This window comes from Pongo abelii, chromosome 8 (assembly GCF_028885655.2).
Source record: "Pongo abelii isolate AG06213 chromosome 8, NHGRI_mPonAbe1-v2.0_pri, whole genome shotgun sequence".
Classification (NCBI taxonomy): Eukaryota; Metazoa; Chordata; class Mammalia; order Primates; family Hominidae; genus Pongo; species Pongo abelii.
The window spans coordinates 49549563-49574613 of record NC_071993.2 but is presented as its reverse complement, the minus strand read 5'-3'; the positions used below and the strand labels follow the sequence as shown (position 1 = coordinate 49574613).

The following is a 25051-nucleotide window of genomic DNA, read 5'->3' as shown; positions in this document are numbered from 1 at the left end:
GCACCAACCTTACACAAGCACTTATGGAGAATAAAGAGAAAACACTAAACATGTTTTCTGAAACAGGCATAAAATTGATATAAACCTAACAAAGGCTGGGGGCAGTGGCTCATACCTGTAATCCCGATGTTTTGGGAGGCCAAGACAGGAGGATCACTTGAGCCCAGGAGTTCAAGACCAGCCTGGGCAACAGAGCAAAACACCATCGCTAAAAAAAATACAAAAACTTAGCCAGGCATTATGATACATGCCTGTAGTCCCAGCTACTCAGGAGGCTGAGATCAGAGGATTGCTTGATCCCAGGAGTTCAAGGGAGAGGTGAGTTATGATCATCACACCACTGTGCTCCAGCCTGGGTGACAGAGCAAGACCTTGACAAAAAAAACAAAACGCTGGGCCGGGCATGTTGGCTCAAGCCCGTAATCCCAACACTTTGGGAGGCCAAGGCAGGCAGATCACCTGAAGTCAGAAGTTTGAGACCAGCCTGACAAACATGGTGAAACCCCATCTCTACTATAAATACAAAAATTAGCTGGGCATGGTGGCTAACGCCTATAATCCTAGCTACTCAGGAGTCTAAGGCAGGAGAATCACTTGAACCGGGGAGGTGGAGGTTGCAGTGAGCCGAGATCATGCCATTGCACTCCAGCCTAGGCAACAAGAGCGAAACTCTGTCTCAAAAAAAAAAAAATAAGATATTAGAAGAGGCCAGGTGTGATAGCTCACACCTGTTATCCCAGCACTTTGGGAGACCAAGGTGGTTAGATCAGTTGAGGCCAGGAGTTTAAGACCAGCCAGGCCAATATGGTGAAACCCTGTCTCTCTAAAAATACAAAAATTAGCCAGTCCTGGTGGTGCCTGCCTGTAATCCCAGCTACTTGGGAGGCAGAGGCACAAGAATCGCTTGAACCCAGGAGGCGAAGGTTTGCAGTAAGCTGAGATAGGGCCACTACACTCCAGACTAGGCATTAGAGTGAGACTCTTTCTCAAAAAAAAAAAAAAAAGACTTTTAAGAAAGGAAAATAACAGCCAGGTGTGGTGGCTCATACCTGTAGTCTCAACACTTTGGGAGGCTGAGGTGGGTGGCATCTGAGGTTAGGAGTTCAAGACCAGCCTGGTCAAGATGGCGAAACCCCGTGTCTACTAAAAATACAAAAAATTAGCTGGGCGTGGTGGCAGGTGCCTGTAATCTCAGCTACTCAGGAGGCTGAGGTATGAGAATCGCTTGAACCCAGGAGGCAGAGGTTGCCATGAACTGAGATCATGCCACTGCACTCCAGCCTGGGCGACAGAGCAAGACTTGGTCTCAAAAAAAAAAAGAAAGAAAGAAAGAAAACAACAGACTCTTTCAGGAACAAAGACAGAAAAATATCTAACAATTTGTCATGGAATACATTTTAAAAGGATAAAGCAACAATATGACTTTGTTCCTGGAAAATAGGCTGGTTTAACATTTGAAAATCAAAACATTAATAAAATTAACTCGAGCCATAGGTTAATATCAATCAATCCACTGAAAAAGAATAAAACAATATAATCATCTCAATAATAATTAAATTCATTCTTCTGGTCTATTAGCTAAAAAATAATAATAATAATTAAACGGCTGGGCGCGGTGGCTCACGCCTGTAATCCCAGTACTTTGGGAGGCCGAGGCGGGCAGATCATGAGGTCAGGAGATCAAGACCATCCTCGCTGACACGGTGAAACCCTGTCTCTAACTAAAAATACAAAAAATTAGCTGGGCATGGTGGCAGGCGCCTGTAGTCCCAGCTACTCGGGAGGCTGAGGCAGGAGAATGGCGTGAACCCAGGAGGCAGAGCTTCCAGTGAGCCAAGATTGAGCCACTGCACTCCAGCCTGGACAACAGAGCGAGACTCCATCTCAGAAAATAATAATAATAATAATTAACTCACAGCCTGAGCAACACGGCAAAACCCTGTCTGTACAAAAAATAAAAAAATTAGCCAGGCATTTTGCTGTGCACCTGCAGTTCCAGCTACCTGGGAGACTGAAGTCAGAGTTACCTGCAGTGAGCTGTGATCGCAACACTGCACTCCAGACTGGGTGACAGAGTGAGACCTGACTTAAAAATTTTTTTTAAAAAGTTCAAATTCAATACCCACTGGATGATAAAAAGTCTCAGCAAACCAAGGGCCAGGTGCAGTGGCTCACGTCTGTAATCCCAGCATTTTGGGAGGCCAAGGTGGGTGGATCACCTGAGGTCAGGAGTTTGAGACCAGCCTGGCCAACATGGCAAAACCCTGTCTCTACTAAAAGTACAAAAATTAGCCAAGCGTGGTACCATACGCCTGTAGTCCAAGCTACTCGGGAGGCTGAGGCAGGAAGATCACTGGAATCTGGGAGGCGGAGGATGAAGTGGGCCAAGACCATGCCACTGCACTCTAGCCTGGGAGACAAAGTGAGACTACGCCTAAAAAAAGAAAGAAAGAAAGAAAAAGACTGGATACTTTGGGAACAGCAATAATGAGAGGCAGGAAGAGGAAGAAGACTTCACGGACAAGACAGAAAAGAAATAATTACAGAGGAAGGACTAGATCAGAAACCAACTGAGAAGACATTTTAGGGAGATTAAACATGAGCATCAACTGGACAGAATGCTCAATTAAGGCAAGCACTAAAGTATCCATGACATTTGGATACCCCTACCAGGCAGATCCAGCAAGTCATGTTGTTCAAAATGAGAAAGGGAAATGTGGAGATACTTGCCAGGAAATACAGCTTTAACCTTGCTGTTGTACAATCTATACATACATTTAAGGAGTTTATCTGAAGGTGATATAATCCATTCTTTCATGCAGCTATCCCAGCTTCTATGCCTGGATCAAGCAGGACCATCAGAAAGAGGTCTATGGGACCAAGGTGCCTCCATCCCTAGAAATGTACTGACTGAGTACTCCACCCACACGAAGTACTCAATTACAGGCAGCAGACTGCACTGATTTCTGGTACCCACTGAAAGACTGAAGACTCTCTACTAAGTCATCTACAGGAAGACCGGAAAAAGAACATTTTTTTAGACTTCAATGCCAAGAACTGTTTTTTGTTTTTTGTTTTTAAGGGGCTTTCCAGGGTGAAAGGAAAATAAATCTTGGGGCACCAAAATCACTAAGCTAAACAGAAAAGTCAAGCTGGGAACTGCTAAGGGCAAACCTGCATCTCATTCTATTTAAAGTCACCTCTCTGCTCACTAAGATAAATGCAAAGCTGATTGCCTCCTTTGAAGAGGCTAATTAGCAACTCAAAAGAATGCAACTATTTGTCTCTTCTGTACCTAAGACCCCGGAAGCCACCTGCCCTTCAAGTTGTCCCACCTTTGCTTCCAGTTGTCCTGCCTTTCCGGACTGAACCAATGTTCATCTTACATATATTGATTGATGTCTCATGTCTCCCTAAAATGTACGAAACCAAAGTGTGCTTTGCCCACATTGGCGCATGTCATCAGCACCTCCTGAGGCTGTCATGGGTGCATGTCCTCAACTTTGGCAAAATAAACTTTCTAAATTAACTGAGGTCTGTCTCAGATATTTTGGGTTCATACTGGCAAAAACTGGAAAGCCTGCTAGACAAATTCTAAAAGAGCTGTAACTTTTTTATTTTGTCTTGTTTTTGTTTTTTTGTTGTTTTTTTTTTTTTTTGAGACGGAGTCTCGCTCTGTTACCCAGGCTGGAGTGCAGTGGCCCGATCTCGGCTCACTGCAAGCTCCGCCTCCCGGGTTCAGGCTAGTCGCCTGCCTCAGCCTCCCGAGTAGCTGGGACTACAGGTGCCCGCCACCACGCCCGGCTAATTTTTTTTTATTTTTAGTAGAGACGGGGTTTCACCATGTTAGCCAAGATGGTCTCGATCTCCTGACCTCGTGATCCGCCCGCCTCGGCCTCCCAAAGTGCTGGAATTACAGGCGTGAGCCACCGTGCCCAGCAAAGAGCTGTAACTCTTAATGTCTCATGAGGAATTCTTTTTTTTTTTTTAATTGAGGCGGAGTCTCCCTCTGTTGCCCAGGCTGGAGTGCAGTGGCGTGATCTCGGCTCACTGCAACCTCCAACTCGCGCGTTCAAGCGATCTCATGAGGAATTCTTTTTTTTTTTTTCCCCAAGACGGAGTCTTGCTCTGTCGCCCAGCCTGGAGTGCAGTGACGCAATCTCGGCTCACTGCAACCTCCACCTCCAGGGTTTAGGCGATTCTCCTGCCTCAGCCTCTGGAGTAGCTGGGATTACAGGCATGCGCCACCATGCCCAGCTATCTTTTGTATTTTTAGTAGAGACGGTGTTTCACTATGTTGGCCAGGCTGGTCGCGAACTCCTGACCTCGTGATCCACACCACCCCCCCCCCGGCCTCCCAAAGTGATGGGATTACAGGCGTGAGCCACCGCGCTAGGGTTTTTGTTTTGTTGTTTTATTTTGTTTTCTGGAGATGGAGTCTCACTCTGTCACCCAGGCTGGAGTGCAGTGGCTCTATCTCGGCTCACTACAACCTCCGCCTTCCGGGCTCAAGGGATTCTCCTGCCTCAGCCTCTGGAGTAGCTAATGAATGGGATGACCTGGACATTCACCCCTCTGGAGTTCAGTGGTTTTCATCTTTCATGTCAGGCAGAAATTGGTAATCCAGGAAACTGTTTCCTGAACTACTTTCTGAGTAAGCATAGTGGAAGTACCCACATTTCTCAAGGCCACCTGTGGTAATTGGCATAGTATGGGAAGCTCTCAGTATCTGGAACGAGTAAATAATTCAGAAAAATTCAAAGGCCGTTGGGGTGTTTAAGACATAATTTTCTTGGCCAGGAGCAGTGGCTCACGCCTGTAATCCCAACACTTTGGGAGGCAGAAGCGCGCATCACCGGAGGTCAGGAGTTCAAGACCAGCCTGGCCAACATAGTGAAAACCTATCTTTACTAAAAATACAAAAATTAGCCGGGCATGGTGTCGCGTGCCTGTAATCTCAGCTACTCCGGAGGCTGAGGCAGGAGAATCGCTTGAACCCGGGAGGCAGAGAGGCTACAGTGAGCCGAGATCGGGCCACTGCACTCCAGCCTGGGCGACAGAGCGACACTCCATCTCAAAAGAAAAAGAAAAATAATTTTCTTAGAGGTAGGTAGCATTTCTTTCCCTCCCAACCAGATTCTCTCAACCCTGAAGATGGAGAGACATTTCCTGGGCAAGCCTGACCCTAGCCTTAGGCCCAGCTCACCTCTCTGACAGCTAGAGCAAAACTCCCGTTGAGTCAGCTGGGGTGGCTTGTGGAGCACAGGCATTACATATTGCCTCTCCGTGCAAATCTGGGCCGTGCTCTTTCTCAGCCTCGTCCTCCGCTGCTGTGAAACTCTGGTGAGAGGTCCCCATTCAGGTGGGCCATGCTTCCTCTACCTTACAAGTGCTGCTCTGTTTTTAAAAACTAGGATCTGGCCCTAGGGGCCAAAATCATTTTATTTGGGGCTTACATCAGGGCCCCAAGTCTTGTAACTCCCTGTGCCCCAGAATCTCGGGTTGGTCCTTCAAAAACCCAACCAAGACGACTGAGGACACACTGGCTGGACGGTTCAGACGAGGCCCGCAGCCCTCCATTATGAAGTGCGGGCCCACGAACCCTGACTACAAGTGCCCCAGGATAAAACAGAGCCTGCGTTACACTTGGCAACGATGTCTGGGGCTCAGTACTGTAACCACGCAACACTGGACTTCCCCCGAATGGGCTTTTAGTGGGCAGGCAGAGCGGCGAGCCCCGAGGTCCAGCTCCCAGACTGTGGTAGAGCGGGCGGTGCCCGCCTCCTTCCTGGAGCGCGAAGCGTCCCGGTAGTCACCACTAAGGCGTGCACTGGTGTCCGCACAAGAGCGGCAAACGCCGCTAAGGCCGCCTGCCAGCCTGGAGCGCTGTCTCCTACGTGACAAAGGGCCAAGGCCGCGGCCCCGCCCTCCCGCAGGCTCGGCGTGCTCTTTGACCCCAGAGGCGACCCCACTGGGGCCCAGCCCTGCCACTCTCGGAAATGGGCCGCGCATGCGCGGCAGTGCCCGTCGCTGCCACAAAGCGCGCCGCGCGCCACGGACCTAGAGGGGCCCTTTCCCGTCAGGTTCCGTGACACACCCTCGCCTCGCCCCGCCCCGAGCTGCATCCTCCAGCCGGGAAGGGGCGCGTCAGGCGTTGACCCGGACGCGGACAAAAGGACGCGGACACCACAAAGGACGCTTGCATGGCAGGCATGGAAAGGCGAGCGAATCCATGGCGCAGGGATTCTCCCGGAAAGCAAAGCAGTTCAGTGATGCGGTCGTAGTCACGATGCCAATGGGATGGTGCTCGCTTCTCAAAATTTGAGACTTACTTGCAATACACAGAATTTGGGGGTGAATAAAAGTGCAAACTAGGCCGGGCGCCGTGGCTCACGCCTGTAAACCCAGCACTTTGGGAGGCCGAGGCGGGCGGATCAGGAGGTCAGGAGATCGAGACCATCCTGGCTAACATGGTGAAACCCCGTCTCCACTAAAAAATACAAAAAAAATTGGCCGGGCGTGGTGGCGGGCGCCTATAGTTCCAGCTACTTGGGAGGCTGAGGCAGGAGAAGGCCGTGAACCCGGGAGGCGGAGCTTGCAGTGGGCCAAGATGGAGCCACTGCACTCCAGACGGGGCAACAGAGCGAGACTGTCTCAAAAAAAAAAAAAAAGTGCAAACTAAAAGAAAACGACTATCACACGCAGCCTCGTATCCCTTAAAGGACTTTTTTTTTTTTTTTTTTTTTTGAGACAAGGTCTGGCTCTGTTGCCCAAGCTGGAGTGCAGTGGTGCAGTCACAGCTCACTGCACAGCAGTGATGGGAGCAATGTGTACGTGAAGACTTGGCATGATTCACTCCCTGCATAATCAAGTACTAACGTGCCCATTGGAATAGGTGTAGAGATAATGCATTCTTGACATGGCTCTACGAATAAGACAGATTTTGTTTTAATTCTGCTTTATCTTTTCTCAGCTTTTCAGATTAGTCTCTACCAATTTAACTGCATAAGTACATCAAAATCAATTTAATTAAAAATCCAAAGTTTATTCCAGAGCTATCGATTTTCCAGCATGTTTTACAGCACAAGCATTAATGTTACACTAAATAAATTTTTGCATTACTTGGTTTAAAAACTATTCTTTCAACAACATTGAATATTAAAATAGCACAAATCAGCAGATCATTCACAATTTCAAAGCACATACACAGCATTTTCAGGAGACTGACAAGTGATGGAGTTAAATTTTGTGAGCTAGTGAAAGGAGACCAGTATAGTCATAATAAACACTGTCCTCAGCTTACTGTTCAAAAGTATTTTGAAAATCTGTGAGTCGAGGGCCAGGCGCAGTGGCTCACGCCTGTAATCCTACCACTTTGGGAGGCTAAGGCTGGAGGATTGCCTAAGCTCAGGAGTTGAGAGCAGCCTGGGCAACATGCTGAAACCCTATCTCTACTAAAACACAAAAATGAGCCGGGCATGACAGCGTGCACCTGTATTCCCAGCTACTCGGGAGGCTGAGGCAGAAGAATTGCTTCAACCCAGGAGGTGTAAGTTGCAATGAGCTGAGATCGTGCCACTGCACTCTACACTTCAGCCTGGGCGACAGAGCGAGACTCCGTACCTTAAAAAAAAAAAGATAAAAGAAAATCTGAGTCCTAACAATTTTTTAAAATATTAAAAGAATTGCATTATTTCAAACCTTGTGCATAACATACAACTTTCAAATATTTATTCATATTATTTTAAATTTGTATAAATTCCCATAAAACATGAGAGCATTATACTCATCAGGCAGCCCTTGCTTGGTACAGTTCTGATATGCACGAATTCAGTCACCATGATTTAATAACACCAGTCCCCCAACAACACAACTCAAATTTCAGGTACACAGTATATTAACTGTGAGTCTTCGCATAAAGTGCAGGCTGCTAGCTCTTCAGTCTACACATCATCACATTAATAACAAATGAATGTCATGATCAGTAACCAGTCACATCACTTCTGTTGGTGACTGTTCACTGTAAGTTTGTTATTCAGCTCACTCAGAAACAGTAACATCTGTAGTTGTGTGGGCTTCATCTTCCAGTGATATATACTGTTGTGGTTACTGAGAACTGCAGAACTCTCCCCACATAACTCCATCTGAAACTCTGCACTGAGACAAATTGGCATGGCTTCTAGTAGCATAGCCTGTGTTCCCAGGATGACCCCAGTCCCCACCATTAAAATGCCTGCCTGAGAAATCTCAGTGCTGCCAGGATAACTTACTGTTCTTGCCAATATCTGACCATAGGCCCCTGACCGCTCTCTCTTACAGCATTAAGTAAAAAGACTTACAATTATGAATCTGTCCTCTGTCCCTTTGAGATGTTTATGTGATACACATGTTGTGTATGTGTATGCATGTGTGTATCTCCTACAGCTCAGAAGTGTCTTTCTCAAGGAACATTGCTTTCTCAAGGAGCCATTGCTTTGAAATGTAGTGATTGGGAAAGATAAGGCCTCTGTCTCCCAGTCTCTGTGGGAGGATGGAATCCTAACTTTGACCATTGCCAGCAGGCAGACGCCGCTGGCCTCATCACATTTACACTGGTCCCTTGTAATTTTTCACATCCCCAACTCTACTGAGCCCCAACTCGTACCCCTCCATACTCCCTCATTCCCCCTTTAAAATCACCAATCGACTACATTCAGTGAAGAGTATTTGGAAAAAAAAAAAAAAAAAAGGGAAGAAAATGAAAAAAAGATATAAAATATCCAACCACCAAAAAAAGAAAAAAAGCCCAATCATCACTGCACAAATCGGAATGGAGCTCAGCTCTTTCCCCTACTGTCAGTGGTTACTGAATAAAATGTTAATGTCTGCTGTGTTTATCTTTGATATTACCCAAAGATACGAGATAGATTCCCCACCCAAAACCTGGTTTTTCAAAACTGGTGACAGCCCCACATGCACAGAGCGAATATGTAAAGGCTTATGACTCACATGAGGCTTTCTGGGGAGAACAGGGATGAATCCCAAACGGGTTCAAAAATAGCTTAAGGCTGGGTGCAATGGCTCATGCCTGTAACCCCAGCATTTTGGGAGGCCAAGCCAAGAGAGGATCACTTGAGCCCAGGAGTTTTGAGACCAGCCTGGGCAACACAGTGGCACTCCTCATCTCTACAAAAAAAATTTAAAAATTAGCCAGGCGTGGTGGCACACCCCCGTGGTTCCAGCTACTGGGCAAGCTGAGCTGGAAGGATCGCTTGAGCCCAGGGATCTAGGCTGCAGTGAGCTGTGATCATGGCCCTGCACTCCAGCCTGGGCGACACAAGACCCTGTCTCCAGAAAAAGAAGAAAAAAAAAATGGCTTGAGAGCAGGGAAAAGAGACTGGCTTTGGGTGTTATTAAGGTTAAGGAGTAGGGCGGAAGTGAAGGCTCCAATGCACATGCTGGGGCCTGCGTGGCTTGAACTTGCCTTTAGAGCCAAAGGAGGAAGCACCTGGGCTTTCGAATCAGCCATCCAGGTGTGGGACAGAAGGGGAGGGAAGAGGTGGGGCTTGAGAGCTGACAGTAGTCAAAGATAAAATATGGAGTCAGACTCTCTAGTTCATAAAAACTACATTTACATAGAATGTAAAAAAAATGGAAAATTAAAAGAGAATTGACCAACAAAGATAAAATTGCAGCAAAGAAAAAGTGATAACACAGGAAGTGAAACTGGAATTGAGCATTTCCTGCAGTGCCACCCAGTCCTTGTTCTCATCATGCAGGTTTCCTGTTCCTCGCAGAGCCAGCAAAATTTACTTTGTGGTATAAGAACTCTCTTCTAGTTGTCCTCTTCTTTTCCACCCTACCATCAACTGGCAGGCTTTGCAAGCGCTCCTATAATAATGGTGCAAACTGGCCGGGTGTGGTGGCTCACGCCTGTAATCCCAGCACTTTGCGAGGCTGAGGTAGGAGGATCACCTGAAGTCGGGAGTTCGAGACTAGCCTGACCAACATGGAGAAACCCCGTCTCTACTAAAAATACAAAATTAGCCGGGCGTGGTGGCCCATGCCTGTAATCCCAGCTACTCAGGAGGCTGAGGCAGGAGAATTGCTTGAACCCGGGAGGTGGAGGCTGCAGTGAGCCAAGATCACGCCATTGCACTCCAGCCTGGGCAACAAGAGCAAAACTCCATCTCAAAAGAAAAATGATAATAATAATTATAATGGTACAAACTTTGGCCAGGCACAGTGGCTCACGTCTGTAATCCCAGCACTTTGGGAGGCCAAGGCAGGTGGATCACCTGAGATCAGGACTTCGAGACCAGCCTGACCAACATGGTGAAACCCCGTCTCTACTAAAAATACAAAATTAGCCAGGCCTGGTGGTGCACACCTGTAATCCCAGCTACTCAGGAGGCTGAGGCAGGAGAATCGCTTGAATCCAGGAGGTGGAGGTTGCAGTGAGCTGAGATCGCACCATTGCACTCCAGCCTGGGCAACAAGAGCAAAACTCCATCTCTAATAATAATAATAATAGGCCGTCCATGGTGGCTCACGCCTGTAATCCCAGCACTTTGGAAGGCTGAGGCAAGCGTATCACCTGAGGTCGGGAGTTCAAGAGCAGTCTGACCAACATGGAGAAACCCCGTCTCTACTAAAAATACAAAATTAGCTGGGTGTAGTGGCACATGCCTGTAATCCCAGCTATTAGGGAGGCTGGGGCAGGAGAATCCTTGAACCTGGGAGATGGAGGTTGCAGTGAGCCAAGATCATGCTATTGCACTCCAGCCTGGGCAACAAGAGCGAAACTCCATCTCAAAAAATAATAATAATAAAATAATAATAATAATAATGGTGCAAACTTTGAAGTTTACAATGTGGCTCCAAATGTATTACTAGTAGGATCACCATAGTGCAAGTGTTATCACCTTTAGAGATGAGGAAATAGAGATGTCAAGGCTTTTTTTTCTTCTAAATCGTTGGTATCTACTGTTATTTTACACTTAACAGCCACTTAAATTTAGATGCTAAATTTACATCAGAAATACTTGATCTATAATTAGATTTTATTAAATTTACTATGGATAAAAAGGCATTCACATACCCAAATTATTCTGGGCACTTAAAAGCTTTCCAGCTGGGCATGGTGGCTCACGCCTATAATCCCAGCACTTTGGGAGGCCGAGGCGGGCAGATCACCTGAGGTCAGGAGTTGAACTCCTGGCCAACATGGTGAAACCCCGTCTCTACTCAAAATACAAAAAATTAGCCAGGTGTGGTAGCACATTTCCTGTAATCCCAGATACTCAGGAGTCTCAGGCAGGAGAATCACTTGAACCCAGGAGGCAGAGGTTGCAGTGAGCCGAGATCTCACCATTGCACTCCAGCCTGGGCAACAGAGTGAGACTCCGTCTCAAAAAAGAACAAAACAAAAAAGAGGCCAGGCTTGGTGGCTCACGCCTGTAATCCCAGCATTTTGGGAGGCCAAGTCGGATGGATCACCTGAGGTTGGGAGTTCGAGACCAAACTGACCAACATGGAGAAACCCTGTATCTACTAAAAATACAAAATTAGCCTAGCCAGGCGTGGTGGCACATGCCAATAATCCCAGCTACTCGAGAGGCTGATGCAGGAGAATCACTTGAACCCGAGAGGCGGAGGTTGCAGTCAGCCAAGATCACGCCATTGCACTCAAGCCCGGGCAAAAAGAGCAAAACTCCTCTAAAAAAAAAAAAAAAAAAAAAAAAAAAGTTTTCCAATAACTGAATCAAGTATCAGTATTTAAATTAAAACTTACATTAAAATTAAAAGTAAACATTCAGGCCTGGCATGGTGGCTCACACCTGTAATCACAGCACTTTGGGGGCCAAGGCAGGTGGATCACCTGAGGTCAGGAGTTCGAGACCAGCCTGGCCAACATGGGGAAACCCCGTCTCTACTAATAATACAAAAATTAGCCAGGCGTGGTGGCAGGTGCCTGTAATTTGAGCTACTTGGGAGGCTGAGGCAGGAAAATCGCTTGAACACAGGAGGAGGAGGTTATAGTGAGCTGAAATAGTGCCACTGTACTCCAGACTGGGCGATAGAGTGAGACTCAGTCTCATTAAAAAAAAAAAAAAAAGAAAAAAAAATGCTTCAATACATGTTAACTGCTGAGGAACATCACAACAATATAAACAGAAATAAGCTCAAAATGCATGTTGAAGCATTACAAAATACTGAAAAGGAATTTTTTTTAAATACTGATTTCACAAGCTTATAGTTCACTTCTGTAACACAGCTGTTAACTCTTCCTTGGTTACTTACATAATGTTAGACTGAATTAAGTAGAATTTTCCTATGAAATTAGCTTTAAATAGTGAGTTGACTTGACTAATAATATATGCATCACTGTGCTTCAACATCCAGTCCATTTCTATTCTCTGTGACTTGTGTATGTCAATATATACTAGTGTCTTGTGGTTTCTCTCTTTTCAGTACCATTAGATATACAGTTGATTTTTTTTTTTGGAGACAGAGTCTCGGTCTGTCGCCGAGGCTGGAGTGCAGTGGCAAAATCTTGGCTCACTGCAACCTTCACCTCCCAGGTTCAAGCGATTCTCCTGCCTCAGCCTCCAGAGTAGCTGGGATTACAGGCGCATGCCGCCACGCCCTGCTAATTTTTTGTATTTCAGTAGAGACAGGGTTTCATCATGTTTCCCAGGCTGGTCTCAAACTCCTGAGCTCAGGCAATCCACCTGGCTCACCCTCCCAAAGTGCTGGGATTACAGGCCTGAGCCACTGCACCCAGCTTTTTTTTTTTTTTTTTTTGGAGACAGGTTCTTACTCTGTCACCCAGCCTGGAGTGCAGTGATGCAATCATAGCTCACCACAGCCTCTATCTCCTCTCAAGTGATCCTCCTGCTTCATCCTCTCCAGTAGCTGGGACTATGGGCATCCGCCACAATGCCCAGCTCATTTTTTTTATTTTTATATATTTATTTTTTTGAAACGGAGTCTTCCTCTGTCACCTAGGCTGGAGTACAGTGGCAAGATCTTGGCTCACTGCAACCTCCATCTCCAAGGTTCAAGCGATTCTCCTGCCTCAGCCTCCCCGATAGCTGGGACTACAGGTGTGCACCACCACGCCCAGCTAATTTTTTATATTTTTGGTAGAGACAGGGTTTCGCCATGTTGGCCAGGTCAGTCACAAACTCCTGGCCTCAAGTGATCCACTCGCCTCGGCCTCCCAATGTGCTGGGATTACAGTGGGAGCCACCGCACCCAGCCAACCCCATCTCTTTAAAAAAGAAAAAAATCCACATATACATGGACCCACACAGGTCAATCCCATTTTGTTTAAGGGTCAACTGTACTTTTATTATTAGAATTCAATAATAGATTAAATGAATGCTTGATGCCCCATCTTCAATTCTCCACTTCAGCGCAAGACGAATTGAGTAACAGGGACCAGGTTACACTAGAAAAAAAAATTTTTTTTGACAAAATATAAGGACAAAAATGGTTTCCAACTGCAGAAGGCCGCAGGGTCCTCTGCCTAGGAAAACCAGAGACCTTTGTTCATGTGTTTATCTCCTGACCTTCTCTCCACTATTATCCTATGACCCTGCCATATCCCCCTCTCCGAGAAACACCCAAGAATGATCAATAAATACTTCATAAATAAAAATAAAAATAAATGGTTTCCAATTGGCCAGGCATGGTGGCTCACGCCTGTAATCCCAGCACTTTGGGAGGCCGAGGCAGGTGGATCACGAGGTCAGGAGATCGAGACCATCCTGACTAACATGGTGAAACCCCGTCTCTAGTAAAAATACAAAAAATTAGCCAGGCGTGGTGGCAGGCGCCTACAGTCCCAGCTACTCCGGAGGCTGAGGCAGGAGAATGGCGTGAACCCGGGAGGTGGAGCTTGCAGTAAGCCGAGATCGCGCCACTGCACTCCAGCCTGGGCGAAAGAGTGAGACTCCGTCTCAAAAAAAAAAAAAAAAAAATGGTTTCTAAGACCCTGAACATCAGAAAACAGAGAGTAATCCCTAAGAGATAGGAAACAAATGAGATGAGTCCTACAAGTGCCCCAGCTAACTGACTTGAGTAGTTTGTAGAATGTGCTACAAGGAAAAATAACTAAGGCAGAGCCTGGCAGATTCCTTGAGTTGAAAAGATAGATTTGATAGTCTGGGGAGACACAGGCAGCTAGAATTCACAGAACACAGCACCAAAGAAGAAAGAGCTGCATGGTGGAGAGAAAACCCCAGAGACCTGCAGCGTCCCCCTTGAGAGTTCAGCAGTGTATTGATCAGCACATGAGTATAAGGGCATTACCCACATCTGGCAAAAGAACCATCTAAAAAGATCAGAGGGAACAGTGCCCAGTGCTCACACAGGGCATGGAATAGTGCCTGTTCCCACACCAGGCAGATTAGAAAAGTCATAATTCAGGCTGTGCGTGGTGGCTCACACCTGTAATCCCAGCACTTTGGGAGGCCGAGGCGGGCAGATCACTTGAGGTCAGGAGTTCAAGACCAGCCTGGCCAACATAGTGAAACCCCATCTCTACTAAAAATACAGAAATTAGCTGGGCATGGTGGCACATACCTGTAATCCCAGCTCTCAGGAGGCTGAGGCAGGAGAATCGCTTGAACCCGTGAGGTGGAGGTTGCAGTGAGCTAAGATCGTGCCACTGCACTCCAGCCTGGGCAACAGAGCAAGACTCTGTCTCAAAAAAAAAAGAAAAGAAAAGAAAATGTCATAATTCATGGCCCACTGGGTAAAGTACTCAGGAAGATCTAGCCTTAGCAGTGGGGAATAATTTGCCCCAGAATGAACAATGCCCTGGACCTGCCTAATAATCCTAAAAAGACAAAAACCAAAGAGAACAAACTGTTTTCAGGTAACTTAACTATATCCCAGAATAAAGCTCAAGAAGATTCACAGGAATACAAAAATATCCTGCATCCAAAAAGTAAAATTCACAATGCCTAACATCCAATAAGATACCAGGCATGCAAACAGGCAAGAAAACATGACCTACAATGAGAATTACAGTATAGGAAAGATATAAAAACATCCAGTCAAAATTCTGAAAATGGGCGAGGTGTGGTGACTCACACCTATAATCCCAGCACTTTGGAAGGCTGAGGTGAGAAGATTGTTTGAGCCCAGGAATTTAAGACCAGCCTGCACAACCTAGCAAGATCTCGTCTCTAAAGAAAAAAAAAAAAAATTCTGAAAATGAAAACCATGTTTGAGATGAAAAATACACTGAATGAAATGAACAGCAGATTAGACATTACAGAAGAAAAGATTACTGAACCTGAAGGCAACTAAGTTCATTTCTGAAAAAAAAATCCAAAACAATGAAAAGAACATCACTGAGCTGTGTGATGATTTAAAGCAGCCTAAGATATACATAACTGGAAGGAGGATGGGGGGTTGTTGGCATAAAAAATATTCAAAGAGATGATGGCCTAAATCTTTCTACCCTTACAATAAAAACCCATAAATCTAAGGCCAGGTGCAGTGGCTCACACCTGTAATCCCAGCACTGCCTGGGAGGCCGAGGCAGGAGGATCACTTGAGCTCAGGAGTTCAAGACAAGTTGGGCAACATGGTGAAACCCCATCTCTACCAAAAACATTAAAAAATTAGCCTGGAGTGGTGGTGTGCACCTGTGGTCCCAGCCACTTGGGATGCTGAGATGAGAGGCTGACCTGAGCCCAGAGGCAGAGGTTGCAGGGAGCTGAGATCATGCCACTCCAGCCTGGGTGACAGAGTGAAACCTAATCTCAAAAACAAACAAACAAACAAAAAACTAACAACCTGTAAACCTATAATTCCAAGAAGCTCAATGAAACCTAAACAAAGGAAAGCCACCATGCCCGGCAACAAAAATGTCTTTCAAAAATGAAAGCAACACTTCCAGTTCAGGGTACTGCTTCATACTCCTCCCATTAAGTGAAGCTCAACACTCTGAAATTATATATAAATAAACATGATATGGACTGAAAGGTAGAAAATAGCAGACCAGCACGGGATCTTGGAACTCAAAGAATGACACAGTGCTGGGTTCGCTGGGTATTCTTTTTGCCTCATATATCCCAGACTAGATGTTACAGAAGCCAGCAATCTGAAAACATCAATGGGTACAGATTTTAAAAGCCTAAGAAAATCCGTCGCTTTCTAGCCAAAGGACAAGGAGAGAAGGAGCTTTGTTAGAAAACTTTTAGGAGCCGGGCACGGTGGCTCACGCCTGTAATCTCAGCACTTTGGGAGGCCGAGACAGGCGGATCACGAGGTCAGGAGATGGGAGACCATCCTGGCTAACATGGTGAAACCCACGTCTCTACTAAAAATACAAAAAATTAGCCGGGTGTGGTGGTGCACACCTGCAGTCCCAGCTACTCAGGAGGCTGAGGCAGAGGAATCGCTTGAACCCGGGAGGCAGAGGTTGCAGTGAGCCAAGATCATGCCGTTGCACTCCAGCCCGGGTGACAGAGCGAGACTCTGTCTCCAAAAAAAAAAAAAAAAAAAATTTCAAGCAATATACAAAAAGACAACTCCTCCACCAGGTGCAGTGGTTCATGTCTGTACTCCCAACACTTTGGGAGGCTGAGTTGGGGGGAATTGCTTGAGGCTAGGAGTTTGAGACCAGCCTAGGCGACATAGTGAGACTTCCATCTCTACAAAAAAATTAATTAAAACAAAAAAAACGGGCCGGGCATGGTGGCTCACTCCTGTAATCCCAGCACTTTGGGAGGCTGAGGCAGGTGGATTACCTGAGGTCAGGAGTTCGAGACCAGCCTGGCCAACATGGTGACACCTCATCTCTACTAAAAATACAAAAATTAGCTGGGCGCGGTGGCATGTGCCTGTAATCCCAGCTACTTGGGAGGCTGAGGCAGGAGAATCTCTTGAACCCGGTAGGGGGAGGTTGCAGTGAGCCGTGACTGCTCCATTGCACTCCAGCCTGGGCGACAGAGCAAGACTCCATCTCAAAAAAAAAAAAAAAAAAAAAAACTAGGCCCAGCAGGGTAGCTCAGGCCTTTCATCCCAGCACTTTGGAAGGCCAAGGTGGGTGGATCACCTGAGGTCAGGAGTTCGAGACCAGCCTGGCTAACAAGGTGAAACCTCGTCTCTCCTAAAAATATAAAAATTAGCCAGGCGTGGTGGCGGGTGGCTGTAATCCCAGCTACTCGGGAGTCTGAGGCAGGAGAATTGCTTGAATCCGGGAGGCAGAGGTTGCAGTGAGCAGAGATCATGCCATTGCACTCCAGCCTGAGCGACAAGAGCAAAACTCTGTCTCAAAAAAAAAAAAAAAAAAAAGCTAGAACGAGTAAGTTTAGAAAGGCCATAGAACATAAGCTCAACTAAAAAATCAACTGTATTTCTATATATTAGCAATAAAACATGGACACCTAAATTAAAAATAAAATACCATTCGTAATAATTGAAAAAATTACTAAGCTATAAATTTAAAAATACTTTAAATTGCTAATCTCTGTATCATTCCAATTTTAGTATATGTGCTGTCGAAGCAAGCACACTTAGCTATAAATCTAACAAACACATATCAGACTTGTATGCTGAACACAACTTGTACCCTGAATACTACAAAATGCTTATAAAATAAATTCAGGAACATCTAAGCAAATGAAGAGACATACTATGTTAATGGATTAAAAGACTCAATATAATAAAGATGTCAGTGCTCTCCAAAATTCCAAAACAATATATAAATTTAACATTTTCCCTATCAAATTCACAGCAAGAGTTTTTTTCTTTGTTTTTTTTTTGTTGTTGTTTTTTTTTTTAGAGACAGGGTCTCCCTCTGTAGACCAGGCTAGGGTACAGTGTAGTGGTGTTACCATAGCTCACTATAACCTCAAACTTCTGAGCTCAAGCAATCCTTACACCGCAGTGTCCAAAGTAGCTAGGACTACAGTACAGGCATGTGCCATCACATCCAGCTAAATTTAAAATTTTTTTTCGTACAGACAGGGTTAGCTACATTGCCCAGACTGGTCTTGAACTCCTGACTTTGATTTTCCCGCCTCTACCTCCCAAAGCACTCAGATTACAGGCATAAGCCTACATGGCCAACCACAGCAAGATATTTTATAAACAACCTTATTCTAAAATTTATATGTAAAGACAGGAGAAGGCTGGGCACGGTGGCTCATGCCTGTAATCCCAGAACTTTGGGAGGCCAACGCGGGTGGATCACTTGAGGTCAGGAGTTCAAGACATGCCTGGCCAACATGGTGAAACCCCATCTCAACTAGAAATACAAAAATTAGCCAAGCACAGTGGCATGCACCTATAATCCAAGGTACTCAGGAGGCTGAGGCAGGAGAATCACTTGAACCCAGGAGGCAGAGGTTGCAGTGAGCCGAGATTGCACCACTGCAACTCCCGCCTGGGTGACAGAGTGAGGCCCTGACTAGCCTGGGCAACATGGCAAAACCCTGTCTCTACAAAAATTGGCCGGGCACGGTGGCTCATGCCTGTAATCCCAGTACTTTAGGAGGCCGAGGTGGGTGGATCACCTGAGGTCAGGAGTTCCTGACCAACCTGACCAACAAGGTGAAACCCCGTCTCTACTAAAAATACAAAAAATTAGCTGGGCATGGTGGCAGGTGCCTGTAGTCCCAGCTAGTCGGGAGGCTGACACAGGAGAATTGCTTGAACCCGGGAGGCGGAGGTTGCAGTGAGCCGAGATCGTGCCACTGCACTCCAGCCTGGGCGAAGGAGTGAGACTCCATCTCAAAAAAAAAAAAAAAAAGGCAAACCGGTCTGGTGCAGTGGCTCATGTCTATAATCCCAGCACTTTGGGAGGCCAAGCCAAGTGGATCACTTGAGGTTAGGAGTTTGGGAGCAGCCTGGCTCACGCCTGTAATACCTGCACTTTGAGAGGCTGAGGTGGAAGGATTGCTTAAGCCCAGGAGTTCAAGACCAGCCTGGGCAACACAGGGAGACCCTGTCTCCACCAAAAAAAAAAAAAAAAAAAAATTTAACCAGGTGTGGTAGCATGTACCTGTGGTCCCAGCTACTTGGGAGGCTAAGGTGGGAGGATCTCTGGAGCCAAGAAGATCGAGGCTACAGTGAACTATGATCACACAACTGCACTCCAGCCTAGGCAACAGAGTGACTCTGTCTCAAAAAAAAAAAAAAAAAAAAGTCCAAGGTCATGCAAAACTACTCAATATGTCTTTTCTTGGGATACAGACAATTTTAGTCAAATTACAAAGAAAAGCAAGTTAAGTGACAAGCATGAAGTTGAAGACAGTGGTCACCCTAGGGTAAAGGAGGGAGCCATGAGGAGGAACTACACAAAGGACCATAAATATGAGGGTAGTCGTCTGTTTCTTTTTTTCTTTTTTTTTTGAGACAGAGTCTCACTCTGTTGCCCAGGCTGGAGTGCAGTGGCGCAATCTCAGCTCACTGCTGCCTCTGCCTCCCGGATTCAAGAGATTCTCCCACATCAGCCTCCCAAGTAGCTGGGACTACAGGCAAGCATTACCATGCCGGGCTAATTTTTGTATTTTTTGGTACAGATAGGGTTCCACCATGTTGAACAGGCTGGTCTCAAACTGCTGATCTCAGGTGATCCTACCACTTCGGACTCCCAAAGTGCTGGGATTATAGGTGTGAGCCACTGTGCCCTTCCTTAAACTCTTTTGATTAAAAATATAGGCAGGGCGCAATGGTTCACACCTGTAATCCCAGCACTTTGGGATGCTAAGGCGGGCATATTACCTGAGGCCAGGAGTTCGAAATCAGCCTGGCCAACATGCCAAAAGCCCATCTCTACTAAAAATATAAAAAATTAGCCGGGCATGGTGGCGGGCACCTGTAATCCCAGCTACTCGGGAGGCTGAGGCAGGAGAATTGCTTGAGCCGGGCAGGCGGAGGCTGCAGTTAGCTGAGATCTCTCCACTGCACTCCGGCCTGGACAATGTGAGTGAAACTTTGTCTCAAAAAAAATAAAATAAAATAAATATATATATATATATAGATATATATATATATAAAACAAAACTTACCAATTAATCTTTTTAAAGTATACAGTTCAATCTTAAATAGATTCACATTGTTATGAAACATCTCTAGAACATTTTCATCTTGCAAATCTGAAACTCTATACCCATTAAACAACTTCCCATTCCTCCTTACCACAGCCTCTAGCAACCGCCATTCTACTTTTCTGTTTACATGAATTTGACTACTTTAGATTCTCATATAAGTGGAATCATACAATATTTGTCCATTACTGGTTTACTTCACTTAACATAATATCGTCAACATTCATCCATGTTGCAGTATATGACATTTTCTTTTTTATTTTCACTTATTTATTTATTTATTTATTTTTGAGATGGAGTCTCACTCTGTCACCCAGGCTAGAGTGTAGTGGTGCCATCTCGGCTCACTGCAACCTCTGCCTCCCAGGTTCAAGCAATTCTCCCTGCCTCAGCTTCCTGAGTAGCTGGGATTACAGGCGACTGCCACCATGCCCAGCTAATTTTTGTATTTTTAGTAGAGGCAGGGTTTCACCATGTTGGCCAGGCTGGTCTTGAACTCCTGACCTTAGGTGATCTGCCCTCCTCAGCCTCCCAAAGTGCTGGGATTACAGGCATTAGCCACCGCACCCGGCCATCTTATTTTTATTTCTTGAAGAGATGGAGTCTTGCTCTGTCACTCAGGCTGGAGTACAGCAGTGCAATCATGGCTCACTGAAGCCTCAACCTCCTAGGCACATGTAATCCTCCGACTTCAGCTTCCAGAGTAGCTAGGACTACAGGCACATGCCACAACACAATGCCCAGCTAATTTTTTTTTTTTTTTTTTTTTTTGAGACGAAATCTCGTTCTGTCACCCAGGCTGGAGTGCAGTGGCGTGATCTCGGCTCACTGCAACCTCTGCCTCCCAGATTCAAGCAATTCTTCTGCCTCAGCCTCCCAAGTAGCTGGGATTACAGGCATGTGCCACCATGCCCGGCTAATTTTTTTGTACTTTTAGTAGATACAAGGTTTCACCATATTGGCCAGGCTGGTCTCGAACTCCTGACCTTCTGATCCACCCACCTCGACCTCCCAAAGTGCTGGGATTACAGGCGTGAGACACCGCACCTGGCCTGCCCAGCTAGTTTTTGTATTGTTTATTTTATTTTATTTTTTGTGGAAACAGGATCTCGCTATGTTGCCCAGGCTGGTCTGGAACTCCTGGACTCAAGCAATCCTCCCACCTTGGCCTCCCAAAGTGCTGGGATTACCAGCATAAGCCGCTGCATCCAGCCAAGATTTTCTTCCTAAGGCTGAATGATATTCTATTGTATATGACACATTTTGTTTATCCATCTATCAATGGACACTGGGGTTACCTCTCCCTTTTGACTATTGCAAATAATGCTGCTATGAACATGACTGTACAAGTAACTGAGTCCCCGCTTTCATTTCTCTTGGATTCAGACCCAGAAGTGGTATTGCCGGATCATATGGCAATTCTATTTGTTAATTTTTTGAGGAACTGCCATACTGTTTTCCATAGCTGCTGTACCATTTTACATTCTTACCAACAATACACAAGGGTATATTTCTTAATATATGGGGGCTGGGTGTGGTGGCTCACGCCTGTAATCCCAGCACTTTGGGGGGCTGAGGCAGGTGGATCACCTGAGGTCAGTAATTCGAGACCAGCCTGGCCAACAAGGCAAAACCCTGTCTCTACTAAAAATACAAAAATTAGCCAGGTGTGGTGGCACGTGCCTGTAATCCTAGTCACTTGGGAGGCTGAGGCAGGAGAATTGCTTGAACCCAGGAGGTGGAGGTTTCAGTGAGCCAAAATCACGCCACTGCACTCCAGCCTGGGCGACAGAGGGAGACTCCATCTCAAAAAAAAAATATATATATATATATATATATATGGAACCTAAGACAAAAGCCTGCACTCACCCCTCATCTGCTAAATTCAAGTTCTCTCCATGATGAGGTTTCAAAAAGAATTAGTGCAAAATGTATTTAAGGATATGACTAGAAAGGAGAAAGAAAAAACAAATGGCTATTACACACACAGCAGAAAAGTAACACTAGGAGGCAAAGGAAATCAATGAAGAAATATTTCGGTGGGAGGCGGTGGTTCAGCCCGTAATCCCCGCGCTTTGGGAGGCTAAAGCAGGAGAATCACTTGAGCCCAGGAGTTCAAGACCAGCCTGAGCAACATAGTGATACCCCTGTTTCTATTTATAAATAAATAAATAAATATTTCCAACCAAAGAATACAAACTTAGTAAAGCTAATGAAGGAAGAACACAGGGAAGAGCTGCCGACGTAAGAGAAAGAAAGAAAATTTCCGGAGAAAAAAGTTCAAAGATTTGAAACTATTTCCTCAGAAGGAACTGGGAAAAGGGAGTTTTGAGTAATAAGGCCTTGTGCAAGTTTCTGACTCTTAAGTATGTGAATGTACTGCCTTAAAAAATAAACTAAAAAGGGCCTCTTTTCTCACCACAACTCAACAATCATGAGGTATCCTTCCTTGCAAGTGTGTGTAGACCTCTCATGCCTCCTAGGTCCAGAGTCACTCGTCCAGGACTCTCCCAATATCCCTGCCCAGAGGAAGCGCTTCCTCAGACTCGGTTCCTTCTGGTTGCCCTCGTCTCGCTTCTCCAGGGTGGGCTGGCCGCTCCCGCACTGGGGTCAAGAATCCTCTGGGTTCTCTCTGCCACGACTCGCCCTGATCCCAAATCCCAGCCCCACGGTCCCCACCCCCAGCGGGCCCAGTCCCCGCTCGATCCTGGGTGTGCGGCCCTCGACCTCAGACCCGGCCCCTGCCCGCCAGCCGCCCCTCACCTCGGCCTCGGAGGCTCCACGCTCCCTTTCTCACAGCCCGCACCTCGGCGGTCTCTCGGAGGACGGAGGAACCCGAGGTACCTGGTCGTCGTAGCTGAGGAACTTACAGGCTTGTTGACCATCTCACCATGGAAACTGCCGCAGCGCTCCCTGGGCGGGGCCTCCGAGAGGCGGGCCTGCGGGAATCCCGGGCGCCCGCCAGTCCAGCGCTCCCTGCGCTTCCGGAAGCCCTGCTGCTCACGGGTGCCTAGCGGGGGCTCGGCCCTATGCCGCGGGCATCCCACCCTGCTATCAGCTGCCCTCTTGTCCGCTGGCCGGACTCTTACCCCAGCCTTCTTCAGGAAGACACGGCGCAGTCCGGCTTCCCCATGAAACCGAAGGAGGCTGGGACCGCGGCTGGGCGACCGGGGGCGGGGCCGCGACGCCATTGTGAAGCGCTCGGAGCAGGGCTGGGCCGAGGACCCCGGGCGCTGGAGGGCAGGCCCCAGCCACTGCTCCTGAGGCCCTGGAGGCAGCTGACGCTTGAGGCCGCTGGGCGCCGCACGTGAGCCCAAAGGACGCCCCGCTTCAAGACCGGCGCAAGAGGAAAAAACGAAGGTCGTTTTCTGCTGAGGATGTTGGGAGAACGAGAACTGTGGGCCAGGGAACTGACCTAGCTTAAGGAGCGCAGGCAGCCTGTGCCGCCGCCTCTTGGGGAGACACGGAGAGGATGGGGTCCCCGCTCCGCATCAGGTCCTCTGACGCACCCCGGCTTTCCAGGAGGTAGGACTGGCCACAGGCCTCCTTCCCAGGGACAAAGTGCAAGGCAGAGGTTGTCAGCAGCATGACCTTCGCTGCAGGAGAAATACGCGTCCAGTTCGTTTTCGTCAGAGTTCTGCTACATCAGGCCTGCTGTATTTGCTGTACACAAAGCAGCCAACTTCCCAGGCCTGGGTGCGGAGGTATTTGTTAAGCACATGCACACAGTTGGAATTAGCAGCCTCAGGGATCAAAAGTTGTCCTTTTTTTCTTTTTTTTTTTTTTGAGACGAAGTTTCGCTCTTGTTGCCCAGGCTGGAGTGCAGTGGCGCGATCTTGGCTCACTGCAACCTCCGCCTCCCGGGTTCAAGTGATTCTCCTGCCTCAGGCTCCCGAGTAGCTGGGATTACAGGCGTCCGCCACCACGCCCGGTTAATTTTTTTTGTTTTTAGTAGAGATGGGGTTTCACCATTTTGGCCAGGCTGGTGTCGAACTCTTGACCTCAGGTGATCCACTGGCCTCGGCCTCCCAAAGTGGTAGGATTACAGGCGTGAGCCACCGCGCCCCTGCCCAAGAGTTGTCATTTCTATAGCAAAGCAGCTAAGCAATATTCTTTTGCCTGCCACCTAAATGTGGTTAGGTGCAGCATTATTAAGAAAAATAATAAAAAGCCCGGGCGTGGTGGCTTACGCCTGTAATCTTAACACATTGGGAGGCCAAGGCGGGTGGATCACCTGAGATCAGGAGTTTAAGATCAGCCTGGCCTACATGGTGAAACTCCATCTCTACTAAAAATACAAAATTAGCTGGGTGTGGTGGCACATGCCTGTGATCCCAGCTACTCGGGAGGCTGAGGCAGGAGAATAGCTTGAACCCGGGAGGCAGAGGTTGCTGTGAGCCGAGATCTCGCCATTGCACTCCAGCCTGGGCAACAATAGCGAGACTCTGTCCCAAAAAAAAAAAGAAAAGCCCTGAGAACCACGGTAGCTGGCCTGGATTACTTGATGAACACAAACAAGTTCACAGAAAATTGATATCAAACGAGTTCTCTCTGTGACTGAGGGAAGGAGAAATAATTCCGATCGGTGCTCTTGCCTGCATAAATAAAAACTGGCACTGCGCAACAACACACACAGAAGAATAAACATCCCTTCTTCAGCTAGCATGAGTAGTTACTGCTTTTTCTCCAATGACAGCTTTAGCTCCTCTCTATTCCTCCTGCTTTCTGGATTAAAAAAAAATTTTTTTTCTTTTTGAGAAGGAGTCTTGCTCTGTCGCCCAGGCTGGAGTGAAGTGGCACAATTTCGGCTCACTGCAACCTCTGCCTCCCAGGTTCAAGCAATTCTCCTGCCTCAGCCTCTCAAATAGCTGGGATTACAGGCACCTGCCACCTAGTAGAGATGGGGTTTCACCAGGTTGGCCAGGCTGGTCTCAAACTCCTGATCTCAAGTGATCCGCCTGCCTCGGCCTCCCAGAGTGTTGGGATTACAGGCG

General features: G+C 46.9%; 1 protein-coding gene and 1 non-coding gene across 4 annotated transcripts in view; both read right to left on the bottom strand.

Annotated features, from left to right (window-relative positions):
- The window catches only part of ZNF487 (zinc finger protein 487), an 86091-nt gene extending 62795 nt beyond the window's left edge, over window positions 1-23296 (bottom strand). For 2 of the 3 annotated variants that reach the window (XM_054523276.2, XM_063727544.1), the window contains exon 1: window positions 1050-1289. The gene's annotated coding sequence lies outside the window, so the exon portion shown is untranslated. Of the gene's footprint in view, window positions 1-1049; window positions 1290-22820 lie in introns of those variants that run through there. The other variant, XM_054523281.2, reaches the window with a different exon arrangement.
- On the bottom strand, window positions 3551-3614 carry LOC112135313 (U7 small nuclear RNA). Its single transcript, XR_002916613.1, has one exon. It is a non-coding gene; the product is annotated as a U7 small nuclear RNA (small nuclear RNA).
- Window positions 23297-25051: the final 1755 nt, after the last annotated feature.